This window comes from Cyprinus carpio, chromosome B14, assembly GCF_018340385.1.
Source record: "Cyprinus carpio isolate SPL01 chromosome B14, ASM1834038v1, whole genome shotgun sequence".
Lineage (NCBI taxonomy): Eukaryota > Metazoa > Chordata > Actinopteri > Cypriniformes > Cyprinidae > Cyprinus > Cyprinus carpio.
In genome coordinates, this window is record NC_056610.1 from 8,041,177 (window position 1) to 8,059,169 (window position 17,993).

General features: G+C 36.7%; 1 pseudogene; it reads right to left on the reverse strand.

Annotated features, from left to right (window-relative positions):
- Positions 1-10,540: 10,540 nt before the first annotated feature.
- LOC109103699 overlaps positions 10,541-17,993 on the reverse strand; it is a 67,562-nt pseudogene continuing 60,109 nt past the window's right edge.

Here is a 17,993-nt window from a genome sequence, read left to right on the forward strand (position 1 = left end):
TCTCTGACCGGTACACAAGAATGTACCTGATTCAAGAGAGATTTATTCATTTTAAATCTATCTTTGACTGATCTAAATGTTAAAAAAAAGAAGAAGAAAAAAAATAATAGGTTTAACACTCAATACAAAAGATATCCAGACTAAAATCAGATCAAAAACCAAATCAGATTCATAAATCTGATTCAATTAATTTCAATGGAAAATCTCACACAAGGAACGTATGATGTCTTAAAACAACTCATGTTCAAAAATTGTTCTCATTTAGTTGTATTCAATGTATTCAAACTGGGTATTAATTCAGTTGCTGATCAGATTACAGAAACTATAATGTATAGAACATTGATTCCGATTCACATTCAAATGTAATACACTCAGCATTAAGTGCTGTAAAAGTTACAGGGTCAATCCGAAATTGGGATCGGGGTAGAGACGGTGAGGATTGGTGTCGAGTTTGGTGTGTTTAGGGATCTGGGGGTGGAGACTTGGAGGTTTATGGGTCGAGTTGGGTGTATTTAGGGATCAGGTGTAGGGATCAGCGGGGAGGTTTATGGGTCGAGTTGGGTGTATTTAGGGATCAGGGGGTGGAGACGGGGAGGTTTATGGGTTGAGTTGGGTGGGTTTAGGGATCAGGTGTGGAGTAGAGCGGGTTTAGGGATAAGGGGTGGAGACAGGGAGGTTTAGGGGTCGAGTTGGATGGGTTTAGAGATCAAAGGGTGTAGACGGGTAGGTTTATGGGTGGAGTTGGGTGGGTTAAGGAATCAGGGGGTAGAGACGTGGAGTTTTGGTGTCGAGTTGAGTGGGTTTAGGGATCGGGGTTGGAGACGGTGAGGTTTGGGGGTCGAGTTGGGTAGGTTTATGGATCAGGGGGTGGAGATGGCTAGGTTTAGGGATATGTAAGGTGGAAGGAGTTGGGTCTGGATCCCAATCCCGCCCCCTGGATCTTTAGTTCTGCAGTGAGGACCATGGTCTGGTAGTCTTGCATTTTTTTATTTTCATTTGCAATGTCCAAGAACAGTTTCACATTTACATGATTTTGTCTTTAATCATATGATGAGAATATGGCTATTAATTATACTATTTGTGCAATATTGACCTGATTAAGTTAGAGGTTTTGTTTATTTTTAGACAGAATTTTGTGGAAAAAATAAAAAGGGCGACACACACACATACAGTCTGTTTGGACAATAAAAGAAGTCTGAGAAACTCTTATTATCTGTCTGTTTAATCTCTTTTTATATATAAAAAGATATAGAAATAGAGTTGTCTAGGCACTCGTGCAGTGCCATTTTTATGTCATCCAACTTGTGTCGGGACACATGACTTTTCCCATCACATTCACATCAAGAACTAAAAAATGGCAGATCATATGAAAGCCAATTACAATTGACTTTGATATACCATCTTTTGAAATAATTTTTCATTTGAGTGAATGGTCCCGCTTTTTCTCGCACAATGAACCATTTTCAGTTCTCATATAAAATATGTGTTGGAAATGCAGAGATGTTCACACAGGCTGACAAGTGTGTGTTAATAATAATAATTTAGGCTTAATGAAGAAGTCCTCTGCCTGTCTGAAGAATGTATGACCGCAGACTCTGGTGTGAGCAAATTTACAGGCAAAAGGCTGTCTAAAGGGTTTCCCTCCCCACCTCCACGATCGCCGCTGGGTTGAATCCCTGTCTTGCCCCACAGAAGCAGCTCAGACAAGAAACCAAGCAGATTCTGATAGACCACCACAGGAGGATGAATCATCCTGCCACTCACAGGGAATGCTGAATGGAAATTAAAGGCATATTTCATATTGAAATTCCCTGGGTGTCGAGATGACTCTCCCTGATAGGAAAAGAAGAGCGTTGTGCTTCTGATTTTATGTCTTAAAAAACACAGGGGATTAGAATTACCAGCTAGGCACGTAAATAACTAAAACATAGGTGCCCACCTGCAGGAAAGACGATCAACTATACAAGAAAAAAAACTATCTGAATAAAGTGTAAAGTTTTCTGGCAGGGGCGCATCCAATGAAATCAATAACTGATCTGATGCGGCGTGGAAAATCAAGATGACAGGACTGTTTAAATCTGCTCTTTACGCACTTTCCCAAAGACGTTTGAGGGGCGGACACCTTAAATGTCTTTGTTTGGAAGTGACTGAGCCGAAACAGTGAAGTGACGATGACCAGAATGTTCCTTTACTTCACGGACGTACAACAATATTGAACCGTTTCTGGTCAAACATCCACAATTATGTGTTAATATGTGTTAATGATCAAGGCACTTCACACTGTCATACATTGCTCAAATAGCACATACGTCCGGCCTTTTATAAGACCATGTCTACCCCCATACATTCCCATCCGTTATACAGCCTTTTTTGATGGTCATACTATTCCCCCCGATGTCGTGTGACAGCAAAGTTACAGCAAACAACCAATACAACTAAATTCAACTATAATAAAATATACTGCATATACTAAACAAACCTTTTAACATTCTAAATGCACATGTGCATGTTTTTGATCTACTGCTTCCCAGTTATTCACTTACAACTACACAAGAGGATTTCTGACCTTTTTTAATCATTTATAAATTAGCAACTAAACTGCACCCGACATAAAGTTCAAATGCATAAGCATCAAACACAACCAAATCCTATTAGCATATTGTACTTTGTCCAATATGCCACCTTAACATGTTTCCCGTCGACCTGTGTCTAGTGCATACTTAGTTGTGTGTAGTAGAATGTATGACATCATACATCGCTTTCTGAACAATTCATCTTGACTGGAAACGAAAAACATCTTAAGACGCCCCATCCCCCTGAAACTAAATAAATAAAACGATACCTCAGTGCACAACCCCCGGATACCCTTTTATGAGAAGTCTTGAAAATGGGGTGTTTCATGAGCCTTTTGGCATTCTAATGGGACATTGCCATGCAATATCTGAAGGTTTTAATTGACAGTGCACGAATCGTTTGAATTCAGGAGGTCAAAGTTGTAAGTGTGTGGTATGTCCCGTATGCAAGCAGATTGTTCTGGTCGATGCCTCTAGTAATGGTCCAGCCGGGTTTGACAGCCACCCATGGTGTGTGAATGCAGCGATGACGGCAGAGGAACGACTCAATAGTCCCCGGAGACTTCCATGAAGAAGAAAAACAAGTGCTTCACGACAGGCGATTACAAATTATCAGAGAAAATGACCTATTTTGAAAATCATCAGGTCTGACCTTCCACTGAATGTCTAGAACAATCCATCAGTGTAAGTTCAGCAGATTTTTTATGTTTTAATATTTAAAATGATTTAAAATATTTAAATTTAGATAAGCAAAGGAGATGGTTTATTATGTAGTTTCAAAAGAATTCTGCTATGGAAAGGTCAACTGACTTTTAATAATGCGATCGCTTCTGTTTCTTTCCCCAAACAGCTGTTTCCGTGAACAATCTACATATGTGTGGTGAGTCATGTTCGAAATTCCGCGTAAAGGGCTAGTTTGCTTTATGGCAGCAACCAATCCACGGCATACACATACTTAGACACCAAAAGAGTGCTCAAACTTGTATCAATAATACAAAAAATAAAATAAACTTCACATTCAAGACCACTGACTTGCTGAGCGTGAGGCATTCATTTTGCCAAACGATAGGTGATCTATTATATATAGATTAAATGTGAAACGAGTCCACATGTGCATGGAACACAGCAGGGTTTGGAAAAGCTCAGAGTAAGTGAACGTTCTTTTTGTGATACAGTTGAGAGGGAAACTGTCGGTGCTTGTACAACGGCTGGGGTTTTAACTATCAGCTAGGAATGTACAACAGCAACAGACTGTAGGCCTATGTATATGACTTTAGATGGCTCCTAAAATCACAAATAACACACACTGCATATATTTGACCTTTAGACATCAAACGTTTGCCCCGTATTTCCGGACTGTGCTAAGATTTATGTCTTCGATAGTTCCTCACGCTTGACATATAGAGGTCTGCATGAATGTTATGAATGAACTGCTCATTTAAAAAAAAAAAAATCAGTATGCTGACATTTATGACGTACACATGCACATGATAACTTTCCTTAACTTTACAAATCCACTTCACCAGCTAATTAATCTTAAACAGTGATGCTACAGAGCTACCGCAAAACCCATGTTTTTACCCCCGGTTAGAGAAAGTTATCACCATTTTTAATGTTGTTGGACCTTTCTCTGAAGTCCGATTAGCACTAACTTTTTTTGCAACTGTTAAACGGAGTGTGAAAACAATGCGATGTTAGTATGGCTAGAATGCTGTCAACCGACAGCAATAAAAGAAAGAATACTACATTAAAATTTAGATTTTGCTTAATTTCCATATTCATAATTGCACAATATATAAAATCCAACCTTTGGTGTTTGGGTTCTTGGAAAGAACATTTTCCATATATTGGAAAAAATAAGAAAGCAGTTAAGACTGTTTGTTCGCGGGTCATTTTAGCTTATTTTACTTGATTAGCCAACGGAAAAAGAAGGGCCCCCCCTGAATTTAACTCGTAGCAACATCGCAAAACTGAAGTTTGAGTGCCACTGAATGTCACATGGATTGGTTTACTGATGTATTTACTACGTTCTCTGGACCTGGGAACCTTTGTCGGATTGCGTTGCTTTCTATGGAGGGTCCAGATAGCTCTCTGATTTGGCATCAAAACTATCTCATTTGGTGTTCACGAAAGATGCTACCGACGGTCTTATAGGAAAATTTTTGGAAATGGTGTATTTTTTCAGCTACATTCCTTTTCTAAGAGGTCCATTGTCATCCTATATACTTTTTCAGTCAGGTTTGTCAGTCAGGATTTTAACAGTATATCATACGCCCTGAGTTCGGGCACTTTTTAAGGTTTTTAATGTACCTGTTGTTAATGAGCGATTCTGGTGATTCAGCCATTTTTATGGCTTTTATATCTCACTGACTGAACTCACTGCTGCTATTTTACACAGGTTGACCAGACCAAGAATTCTTTTCTCCCATTTAGTCAACTATGTGTGGCAGGCAGGGGAGCTGGGGCCCTAAATGTGGTAAGTGCAGTCCATATTTTTCAGGGAGAGTGCTTTTTTGTTATAAAATGGGGACGGCGACGACTTCGAGTCAACTAACCTGACCTTTAAACTTTGTTATCCCCTAGAGAAAAAAAAAAAGAGAAGGTGATCCGCTTTTGGTCCTATTCTGTTTGTCTTGGATACAAAAGTACCATCTTCCACTGTACAGCATAGATGTGTGGTAAAAAAGCCTGGGCATGACGGGTACACTATCACAAGTCATTGTATTCTGAGTTGTGCACAAATGTAGATATAATGTACCAAGACAGACTAGCATGAAGGCCGTCCCACCTTACCCCCCTTCTTGAATGTTTAAACATGACGGTCGGTTGGTTATAATAACCCAAAGTTTTTTACACCCGGAACAAAATGAGAGTAAAACGGAGATTAATCCATTTTTGCCACCGACTAACCCCATGATAGATTTGGCTCCCTCAATGGTGTTTTGCATTCCTATTGTCGCCTAAACTGGGGGTAAAAATAGACTGATAATATATATAATAACTAACCAACAATAAATGCAGTAGTGAATATCTAGTTTTTTAGCATCTTCGCTTTTTTAGCCAAAGTTACACCGTTTTGGGGTCGTTAACAGTGTTTTGAACAGGTTCACACAATACAGTTATTTTCTTCTTCTGTCAGGAAACATGTCTCATTAATCAAGCACAAAGGGAATCAGTTTAAGGATGTTAAAGGTAATTCGAACAGAATCCTGTTTCCCACGGCTGATCACTGAACGGCCAGGATTCACTGAACCCGCCTTTTAACCATCAATCTGCGCTGGATAGTAATATCCAAAGTATAGGTGACAACTCTATGAATTAGCGACAGTACCAAGATCCGGCTCTTTAAGACATTACGTGTTAGCACAAAACCAAGATACTCTCTCGTTTTTCAATACAAAGTAAGTCGTTATTAGATAAATCGAAGACATAGAACGTGAATCTAACACATAAGCACCCCGACTCACACATATCACACAAGTAGCAGGAGGATAGAACGTTAGGACGGAGTGAGTTTAATTAAGAGAATGAAATTGGGTGAAATCGCAAGTTGTACAGGCAATACGTGAAATTGCATAGAGCATGAACACACCATGTAAATCACCTTATGATTACCACCTCGCACTCGAGTTTCTTCAATGAGGTTAAAATTATATTAGATAACACCGTACGGATGTGAGTCTGGCGTTAACTTTTGCGTTGCCTGTTTTAACGTGGTTCCCTATTGTCGTCGCTGAAAGGGTTTTCCCGAAGTTGCGGATTGGCTGGAAGTTCAGTAGTCGTTGAGTGACGGTCGTGGGAAGGCCCGTGTTTGGGCGTTGGCTGAACGATGCAGAGTTTTGGGCTGGTTAAGTTTTTTCATACGGCCACGGCGAGTGCAGAATCCGTGTACACGGCTTTACAAACTTACTCGAACACTAAACTCCTCAAACGTAAAAACAAAAATACAAGTTTTGACGAGACTTAATGTGGTGTTCTTCTCATCGGGGCTTAAAGTAATCAGCCGGCTGGTCATGCACGAACAAGACCTGTAAGGACGCTCGAAGAAACGCTAAAAATGATGACAAAGCACTGACTAAAAGCTTAAGGCTAAAAACCGGCATGACTGATAGCACAAGCTAAACGAAAGCTAAATGTCTAGATACTGACTAAAAGCTTAAACGACAAGCAAGGCTTAAAAGCCGGCATGACTGATCTGCAAAAGCGTTGACACAATGCTAAAAGCTAAAAGCAAAATTGATGGTGTCCTGATAATTTGAAATGCGCTTTTTGGCCACACCTCAATGGTTGTCTTGACCGATGAGATATGTCTTTTTCCTCAATGCGTTTGCCTTGTTTTCCCACCCTTTCATAAATTCATATGTTTAGTCCGTATCCAGCACGGGTCCCGAATTTTCCCCCCCGCTCTTGCAGGGTACAATTTTGGACAGTATTCCCTATACAAGAATAATTATACCTTTGACACAATCACTAATGATGGCAGAAACGTTTCACAGCCTAGAATGTTCGAACACACAACAGATACTAACCTGAATGCTGATACCTTAAGCTCTTCAAGAGTTCTTTTTACAAAGACAGACACAATAAGTGATTGCGAAACAGTAAAAGTCACATGTGTGGCGGTTACATAAATGATATGTGAGTTAAGCAATGGACTGATACCCAATATAGAAAGGGTCTTGTTGTGAGTTCAGTTTTGGTGCAGTAGTATTGCATTATGAAGGCATTCGCTGTGCCATTCTGGGGAGTAATGATTGTCACTTGTGGTGACCATGAGGGTGTAACAGGTCTCGCGTTAGGAATTTGTCAGGTGTCTGGTTTTGCTAGGTGGGGGAAGTCAATTCCAACGATCTTGTTTTCTCTGTCATGGCTTTACTGTGAGCTCGACTGTCCCATCCTCTTCGTTACTTGCCCCAAGTAGACAATCTTCTTCTTCGAATTGAAAATTGTCATATTGTTCTATGGTGTTACTGTTTGAAAGCTGTTCTTGAAAGAGTCGGTTATCAGACTGGGTGCTGGGAGTTGATTTACAAACATCCTGTTGCTTTCTGAGGAATTCGGCTCATGTTTCAACCAGGGGCTCCACGATCGAATCTTTAATTTGTCTGGTTCACGATATATTCACGCTAGACTACTGTAAGTGCAATTTTATTGGTATTAAAACTCCAAAGTGACACTTCAATACTTGCAGTTAGGTCTATTGTCCTGTGCAGCCAATGCTTTTAAACATGTATACCCAAAATAGCGCGCTTATATTATTTATATTCTGCTCCTTATGAGGATCTATCGCTCCAAGATCGTGTATCAAAAGAGGTCAGAGGTCATGTTGGTTTTAAAAGAGTCACAGACAGAGTCTGGACCTGGCACAAACACTAATTCTCGGGGCGAGAGCTTTCAAAGATCAATTTAATACTGAGATACTGTTACTGAGCTGATGAGTGGAAAACTAAATCTTGCACTGATTTGGCACAGGGGAAGGTAATAAATCGGGGGGGACAGTGCATGAACGTTGGTTGGGGGACATTAACACCATGATCAGAAACATAGTACTGGACCATATTCAATTTAACAAACCTTTCAATTACAAGGTCTCAATGGTTAGGCTGCTCGTCCTAAAAGTTTAACACTTGTTCTAAAGGAGAGTCTCGATCTTTATGTGCATCAGTGAGGTGAGTGGTTCATTTTTGTGGTATCCATCTAAATCTATTTTTGTTATTTTTCTCATTTCAACCCCTTCTCTTGGTTATGATTTCTTCAGGTCATTTGTGCCAGCAGAATGGGATTATTCTGTGGAACTGGTTTGTGTCCACGCAGGTTCCAGAAGTAACAGCAGGAAGAATTGAATAAAGGGAACGTTCAAACAAAAATCAAATGGGGGGGTCATCATTTTTCATTCTTCATGTTGTTTCCTCAAACTTGTATTATTTTATTTTTTCTGGAAAGAAATCATTTTCAAGAATGTCACTGAAAATCATTGAAATTAGTGATTTTCATCATATGGACAATATGTTATTTTGTGTTCATGCAGATAAAAAGCTTTAGCAGGTTTGGAACATGAAGCAAGAGCTACCGAATTCACAAAATGTCCCGGGGCCGCAAGCCATTACCTTTTGATGGCCCCATTTGTTATATTTATTATGTCACGGTGTGTGTTTCTCTCACTAATGTGATGTCATGGCCAATATTAGTAAGGGATTCTTACAACCAGAAGCACGAAATTCCGAGGATGGGGTACACCGCATATCATCAACTATCCCCATACCACATGTCGACCTTCAAATCTCCAGATAGCCTAACTATTAATCTTACTTTCAGAACACACAAATGACAAAGTGAATTATTTTAATGAATCTGGCTGGCAAAACATCTTTAGATTGTCATGACCACTTGCCACCCTCCTCTGTTATTATCTTTAATATAGTTTACACTGGCCTCATCTTTCTACTCAGTCTCTAATACAATTGTGACAGGTGCTTTAAAGCGCTAGTCATAAGATTTATTACTTGACTCCACGCAGGTGTCAAGCGATGGCTTTTTGAAAACATCATCTTCACGCATGGCAAATATTACAGAAAGGCTCATTATATGTTGAGCAGGACACTAATGTAATACAGAAAGGCTCATTATATGTTGAGCAGGACACTAATGGAATGTGGATGTTACCGTGGAGACGAGCACGACCTCATCCTACGGGTTATAATGGAAGTTGCCGGATAGTGTCACAATGGGACGGGGTAATAACCACAACCCCCTGAAGCTCAATTTTGTAATATTCATGTTTTATGTCATATCCTCCTGAGGAAAACTACATTTATTTCTGTTTAGTGCTTGTTTGTGTAATCAAGTTTCTTATCAGCGTGTCTGCAGATTCTGATGTAGCTGTTTACAGCTGCAAGCACTGAATATGATGAGCATCAGGGGAAATTTAATGTTTCAATTTTGCTGACATTCGTCTTCTGTTCCACGGCGTGCCGATAATATTCACGGAGAGAATTCAGTTTAAACGTAACATTATGAAAAGGTCATTTCTGAATGGAGCCCATTTAAAAATTTTAATTTAGGCTATTATAGCACATTCTACATCTTTTTTCCTTCTACAGGTGAAAAATACTCTTTACGTCTGAATGCACAAGTGAATCACAAAAACAGTTCCAGGTGACAGTTCACCTCAAAAGAACGAAGATAAGAATATATTTTCACTAATACATATTACCATTTCATACTTTCCTTTCCTTCCTTCCTTCCTTCTCTTTCTTTCTTTTGCTGACATTTGTTTTCTGCTTGACAATAATACGAAGAGAATTGACAATGACATTAATTCATGAATAGAATTAAATATTAATGCAACAATCTTTTAAATTCCCTGTACATGTATGAAAAATGTCAGATAAAAAATGTGAAAAAATATACCCAGTGACACTAATAGCATTTGAAACTTTTAATTTATAAATAGCACAATTATGTTGCTCAGTCGTGTTTCTCCTTGTACAAATGAAAATACACATTCTAAATAATTAATTTACTGTAACAAAAAAATACATTCAGATAAATCAAAAAATCTTACTGTAAAACTATTAAAAGTGTACATGTCATGTGAACACTCTCTTGTCTCTCACACTCAGTTTCTATGAAAAAATGACTTTAGTCTGTTTGAGCAAGTGATTTATACAGGCAAATAAAAAGTCCACAAATACTGTAACGTGTGTGTGTGTGTGTGTGTGCATGTGCATCTCACAAGACCTGACAAGAACATGTCTGGTTCATTTACCATACATGAAAAAAAAAAAGAAAAAAAAAATGTATATATATATATATTAAATCATGTTTTGTGCATTAAAATGTAAAACATGTTAAATTAAATATACTAAGATGTATATTAATTTAAATATATCAAAAAGCTTTAAATCAAAATTTCTAGGTGCTATAACCCAAAATCAAAAGAAAATATATGAAATCCTATGTTGAGTATTAAAATGCTATTTATATTAAATTAACTTTAGATTATTATTACTATTTATATAAAATTTTATATTACAAATTAAGATATATTAAAATGCTCCAGGTGCATTAAAGTAATGAGAATTTAAAGGGAAATGTGCTTAAATGTCATGAAAATAATGCTCATTTTTTGTGCAAAAATAAATAAATAAATAAATATCTCTTTTGATGTTTGGGAAATATGTTTTTGTTGTGAGATTCGTCTGTGTGTGTGTGTGTGTTCTTGTGTTAATTAGACAGCCTGTACAGCGTGAAGAAGAGGAAATGTTTACGCACCTTCTCACTGTTACTGCGCATCTGACTCATAATTAAATGTTTAAAATATTTTTTTATATTAAATCATACCATTACTGTCAACATCACAGTGTTTTTATCTATTCTTCTCCTTTTCTCTGTATGTTTCTCTCCTGTGAGATATGATCTCAGAACAGGAAATGACTCTTAAGGGAGGCGATGTCCCAGAGTGCACTGCATACCTGCAGTGAGCCTTTTACCCTCGTTTAGTCTCTGTTTGTCTCCTTTCAGTTTTTCTCATCTCTCACTCTCTCCTGAAAGATGTTCAGTATCTGAGTGAATACACATCAGTTCATCATTCACGGATCACAGTCCTGTTCACTCATTTCCTCCAGAAAAGAGCTGAATCAAACCAACCAGCTCTGAGACAAAAAATCATTTTGATTGGACTGTTGATGTAATCGAATCAGTCTGGGGAACTAAAGCTGTTTTATCATCAGAAAACATCACAAATGTCTGAATGTGATTCATTAGATCATGTGTGTCTGTATCAGTGCATCTAGGATATCTTCTTTTCACTAATGTTCATTTTCTTTATTCTCAGCTGGTGTTTTGTTGATGTTCAGTGGATGTATGAAGTCAGTTCTATAGAAGCTTGAAAGAATAACAGTAAGTAAGTAAATAAAAAAGGTAATTGTAACTTTTATCTCATAATTATGATGTTTTTCTCACAATTTAAAAAAGTTTTAAAGAATTGCAAGATATAAGCTTGAAATGTTAAGTCGCAATTCTGATAAGAAAAGTCAGAATTGTGAGATATAAATACAATTGTGAGGAAAAACTAAACGCTTGTTTCCACCATGGAATAGGAAAATAAAGTAATTGCGACTTTATATGTCATAATTCAGACTTTTCTTCTCAAAATAGGTAGCTTATATATCACAACTGGGAGAATCTCATAATTCAGATTTTTTTCTTTTTGAACAATTGTTAGCTTTTATCTCACAATTTGACTTTTCTTCTCAGAATTGGTAGTTTTTATCTCACAATTCAGACTTTACTTCTCAGAATTGGTAGTTTATATCTCAAAATTTTGACTTTTCTTCTCAGAATTGGTCATTTATATCTTATAAAATATCACAATTACCTTTTTTTTTATTCCATGGCAGAATTAACATAGATTTTAGATAATCTCATTAACTAGCACCATCATCAACTAACCACAAACAAACAAACAAACACAATACTGTCTGTCTTCATTTTTAACACTAGATCTACTGTTTTATCATCTCAAACCGCACAAACATTCGTCTGTCAGCTGTTTTGCTTGTTAAGTATACATGTGCATCTTTTATATGCATTTTCTATCTAATGAATGACATTCAGACATTTTTAAGTGTCTTAAGTGTCCAGATACTGCTCCTAAACTACCACCTCTCTCTCTCTCTGTCTGTCTCAAGGTTGTTTCTTGGCGTTCCTGCCGAACTTGTCGCTGAGTTGTTGAATGAGGTCAGCCAGTTCTCCAGTGGCCTGAGATTTTTCTTCCAGAAGTTCGTAGCGCAGACTGGAGATGTCCTGTTTTATTTCCTTGAGTTCACCTGTAACACACAGAGCTTGAGTTACTCGTACTGTAGATAAGCAGATTTTTTCTTTTTGAGTGATCAACAAGACACACGATTTGAGGTGACCGTCTGGGGTGAAATAAAAGAGACTACAGTAAATCTACTGGGGTTTTTACCTTCATTGACTTCATCATTCTCTCTGTCAACCTGAGCCTTCAAAACATAGCGCTTAATCAAGCGCTTCATTATCTTCTGTTAGAAAGAAAGACAGACAGAAATGAGGGAGAAAGAGCCTGACTGCATACAGAGATCATAATGAACTCTCTTCAGTTTCATATGGTTTGTTGAGTCTCTCACCTGATATCTTGTGGGGTTTTTGATGGGTTTCTTGATGGTGTTCTCCTCTCGGCTCCTGAGATTTGCTCGGTGACGATCAGTCTGAAAAAACGGCAATATTCAACATACTCTAATTCAACTGACATGATTTCACAACAGAATCGAATCATATTTATAAAGCATTACTGCGTTGAGTCTTCGTGATGTGAAACTGATTGTGTGATGAAGAACATTTCATTTGTTAGGTAGCAATTAAAGGGATAAAAATAGGCATTACCACCTAGTTATGTAATATGCATATAAACCGGCAAATCTGGTAGGCACAAATCACAGAGGCAAGGCTGAAATCTGGTATTTGCTGTGTATTGCTTCTGTGAGCTTCTGAAATGCAGCGACACTTTAAATGACACTTGATTGAGTCTGACTGTCAGGATCATTTCCATTTAGAAGATCTTAATCAAAGTCTATCTGTCCGTCTGCAGCTGCAAATCAGTTTTGAAGACACAAAACTGCGGATGAGAGAGAACTGAGACATCAGACGAGACATTCAGATCTGCTCTGAGAAAGATTAAACCGGCACAAGTTAAAAGAAAAATTACATCTATAGTGCATGAAGAACTTAAATGATGCTCAAATAAAATATAAGTAGACACTTAGTGTGCAGTATGTGTTTTACCTTCGGCCGTGAACTGAGCATTCCCATCTCCAGCTCGTTGTCATGCCGATGACCTTTGCCCTTACACAGTTGTATAAGGCAGGACTTGACCCGGATGATCAGGTAGTAGAAGGATTTTGGAGTGGGCACCAGGTTAAACGGGGCAGGCAGCGTCCTTCCCTCATCGAAATATGACAACCAGAGTTTAGCACGAGCAAACTTCCACTCCACATCAGAGTCTTCCTGCACAGATCGAGAGGTTCACAAATCCTGATTTAAAGTAATGTGTAATGCATTTTATGTAGCTGATGACAAAGAATGGGAAATATTTTCTTTCTCTTCATATTTCATATCAATATGGAACAAAATAGTAAACGAGATAAGCGAGTAAAGTCAAAAGTAACCTAAAAGTAATCAAAAAGTAGTCTGAATATATTACGTAAAATGTGTAATTTTAACAGATTGTCACTAATTACAATTTCTGTCATGGCTACAATTTGTAAGTTTAATTGTCAGGTAAATTTATCTTGCTTTAAAGAGGTTTAGATAGACTTCAGAAAGATTCAGAATCAGTATTTTTTGAAATAAATTCATACCTCAATTTCCTGGTAGGAGTTGTTGATCATTGCAATCAGCATGTTGAGAAGAACCACCACCATGGTGACGTTATAAACCCCGTACAAAACGTAACCAATGTTCTCGATGAACTTGTGATCATACTTCAGAACCACAGAAATCACCTCCGACAGACCGAATATAGACCAGAACAGAGTCTTAAAGCTCTCCTCAACCCTGTCAACAAACACAGAGCAGAGGAACATGATTGCTCAGATCACAGTACTAAGGAAAGTTCTCGATTACAGTTCACTTAAAAATCTACTTTGCCACTGAGGTTTCTCATTAAATTTGATAAAAACACACTGGAAATATTAATTCAAACATTTTTTTTTTTTTTGCCCCACAAAGACAAAAACATACAAAGTATAAAAAGATTATAAAGACCATATACCACACTATTATCAATATATGTTCTTTACACAAAAGCAAAAATGTCAGATTTAATACACGTTATATTCATATTATAATATTAATATAACCATAAACACACCACAAAAAAAAAGAAAAAAAAAAGTTTTTCAGTACAAATATCTATACATTATTAATTAAATACGATATTAAGCCTTTACTGAAAAAAAAAAAAAGTTTAAGATAAAGTAAGTTTTTGCTTAAAACAAGAAAAAATATCTGTCAGTGGGGTCGGAAAAATATACTTAATTCAAAGGGAAAACAATTTCCTTTTTTATCTCACTGACAGACATTTGTTTATTTGTTTGTTTGAGCAAATTCATTTATTTTTAATTTTTTTTAAGAAAACAAAGCTTAATATCTAAAAGTAATTCTGCTTCACAAACAAATGTACCTTGATTTAAGAATTATTAGACATTTTAATAGAAAACAAGACAAAATACAAAGAAAATCTTTTTTTTTTTTTTGCAGTGAAAAAGCTAAATTTGCTATAATATGAAAGTATAATTTTTGTTTACGATAAAACACTTTGCTGTTTTTAGCCCATTTTTTAAACCATCATTTTCGAGTAGACCAATATAAAAATCCACTTTTTTTAATAAATTGTCCTTCTTTCAGTGCAGAAACAACTGAGAAAATGTGTGACATGGATGGATGCACAGACAGAGTCTTTTGTTTGCAAACATTTGTATCTTAGTAAATCTGAGCCATTTGAGACCTGCTGTGATTTCTTCTAGAGCAGAAACATGAGATTACTGGGGTCTTTTTCTCACGAGCAACATCCGAGAAGCAGCAGAACTTCAGCAAGTCTTCAATTCAACAATTCTGTGATTGTCCTTTCTTGTGCACATAATATTTTTATTCCCTCTGCACCTGTTTTTAACTGAGAGCTGCATTCATGAGCTGAATGACTGCAGAAGGAAGATGATGAATCACTCAGTGACGCTGGAGAACAGAGTCTCTTAAAAAAAAGATGATTTTTTTTATGATCCTGAAAAAATGTTTGTGTTTTAATGCTGAACTCATCGAATTCAATTCCTCACTCCCTCCGAGTCGCTCTTAATATTTAAACAGGTTGCCAATGCTGGAATATAAATCACCAACAAAAGTACTAAGATTTGCAAAAAGTATCATAAAAAATAAAAAATACATTTCTTTATTTTGGGTTTTTGGGTGAAATTTTGAGCGATTTGGGTTTTTGCCGAATTTTTCCCCTCTTGAGTACAATTTAGCTAAATTAAAAGTTCTTTAATTTTAAATAAATTTTATTACTTTTCTAAACCCTTTTTTTTATTCTTGTAAATTTTTCCCTTTTTTAAATTTTAAATCTCTCATTTCACACTTGATATTTTCTCAGTTCTCATTCGTTTTTAAATAATCTAGGGTTTTTTGGTTTCTCTTTCTCAAAAAACAATGGGTTTTAGAAGTAGGTATATTTAGCCATGGGGCCCCGGTTTTAACAACAAACCTTTTAAAGAGAGATTAAAACAATCCCAAAAAGTTTTTTTTGTTTGCCCCTTTATCCCTCTCTCTTTCATTTTTCCCAGTTTAAATTCCTCCTTTTTTTATTTTCCCCAAGACCCCTTTTTAACCCCTTTCCTTTTTTTCCTCCATTAGTTCTCTGAAGAAAAAAACTTTGGGCCCCCCTTTCACCCCAAAAACACCGGGTGGAATTAAAATTAGCGGGGGATTTGATGCCCTCACGACCCCAAACAGATGAAAACCCGTCATTGTTTAAGGGAAAAATTCTTTTGTGTGATGGGGATAAAAAACCCCTTTGTTCTCTATCCCTTAATTTTCTGAAAAACTCAAAATATTAAAGGGGTGAGTTTTAAAAAGACCCCCCAAAAAAATCTGGGAAAAAAACCCTTACCCCAAAATGACAATCTGCCAAAAAACAAGTCAGGGTCTTTCTTTTTTAAAAGGAAAAGGAATAATCTCACCCAAAATTGAAAAGCTGAAAAGAACTAAACCTCGGCCATCCAAAAAAGAAATTTAGGGTTTTTTTCTTCCCTGATTTTGGGGGAAATGGCATTAATTTACTTGTCGCCAAACCCTTTCAGGAAGGGGCCGTCACAAAAGAGTCCCCAAAAAAATGAAAAAACACACAATGATTCCCCCAGTAAAACCAAAACCCACTCCCGTCCACGTTTAAAACCCCCTTTGGGGGGGAAACCAAAAGCTGGGGAAGAAATGAATCTTTTACCAATTTTTAACCATTGCTCAAAGAACCTCTATCCATAAAGGGTTTTTAAAAAAAATAGGTTTATTAAAAAAAGTCAAAAAAAGTTCTACACAAAATTAGAAATTCTGACGGACCCTCACCCAAGGGTCCTTTGGGAGGGCAAGGGTGTAATGCCCAAAATTCTCCCCAAAACGGGTTTCCAAGAAGAAACCCAAAAAAAAACCCATCTTTATCCTGGGAGGATATATTTTAACCCAAACCACTGCAAAGGGGTAATAATTTTGGCAAAAAAAAGGAAAATTATTTTCAAATTCCCCGGTTTATTTGGTTTAATAAAACCAGCACCCTTTTTTTTGGACTCATTTTGGGGTACATCTAAAAGGGTTTTGTTTTGTTTTTAATTTCCCAAAAAAGTGATAATTTCATTTGAATTTTTTTTTTTTTCAAACCCATTTGTTAGGGGGAAGTCCCCCTTTTTTATTCTCCCTTTAAACAGTAGAAAAAAATGCCCAAAGACATGATTTCCCGGGCTTTCCCCTGACCCCGGGTTCCAAATATTCTTTTATTCTCCTATTTTCAAAAATATGAATGATTGTCAAAGTCCAATGGGTTTGCTAGGCCAAAAAAGCCACAGAAAAAATTTTAAAATTTTTTAAAATAAAAAGCTTATTTGTAAATTTTACCATATATATATATATATTAATTATAATTTCTTTCCTCAATTATAAACAACATAAAGTAATGGAAAAAAACTAATATTAATATTTTATTTTATTTCAGTTTTTTTTATTAACGAAAAAAGTTAAGTGATAATGGTTAATTTTGGGAAAGTGATTTTACATACAGCCAAGTATGGTTTTTATTATATAATAAATTATATATATAAGATATATATATATATAGATATTTTATATATTTTATGGCAAAAAGGGATAATTTTTGTTAGATTTTGACCCTGGGGCACAAAAAAACCCAAAAAAAAGTAACCCCAGGGATATTTAAAAAATAAAACCCAAAAAAATTTTTTGTCAGAGCAGATTTTACTGGGGGGGGCATTTGGGCATTGGGGGGGGGACGGGCGTTTAAAAAATATTTTTTACGATTGGCAAAATCATAGTAGATTTTTAAAAGGACCAAATCTGAAAGATCTATATAGAATGAAACAAGATTTTTGATTGGGGTTTTTTTCTTAAAAAAGGGGAAAAAGACAGGGTTTTAAATTTTTTTGTTTTTTAAAAAGGGTACGGGAAAAAGGGGGGAAAAGGGGCCCCTGATCTATATAGGGAAAGACATTTTTACCCTAGAAAGTTTGTCCAATGTCTATCTATATAGAATTGGGCGAGGGGGGGGGGGCTGAGGCCTTTGGGAACCCAGGGGCCGGGGGAATTTTGGGGAAAGCGGACACCTGTCCACTCAAGGCCCGG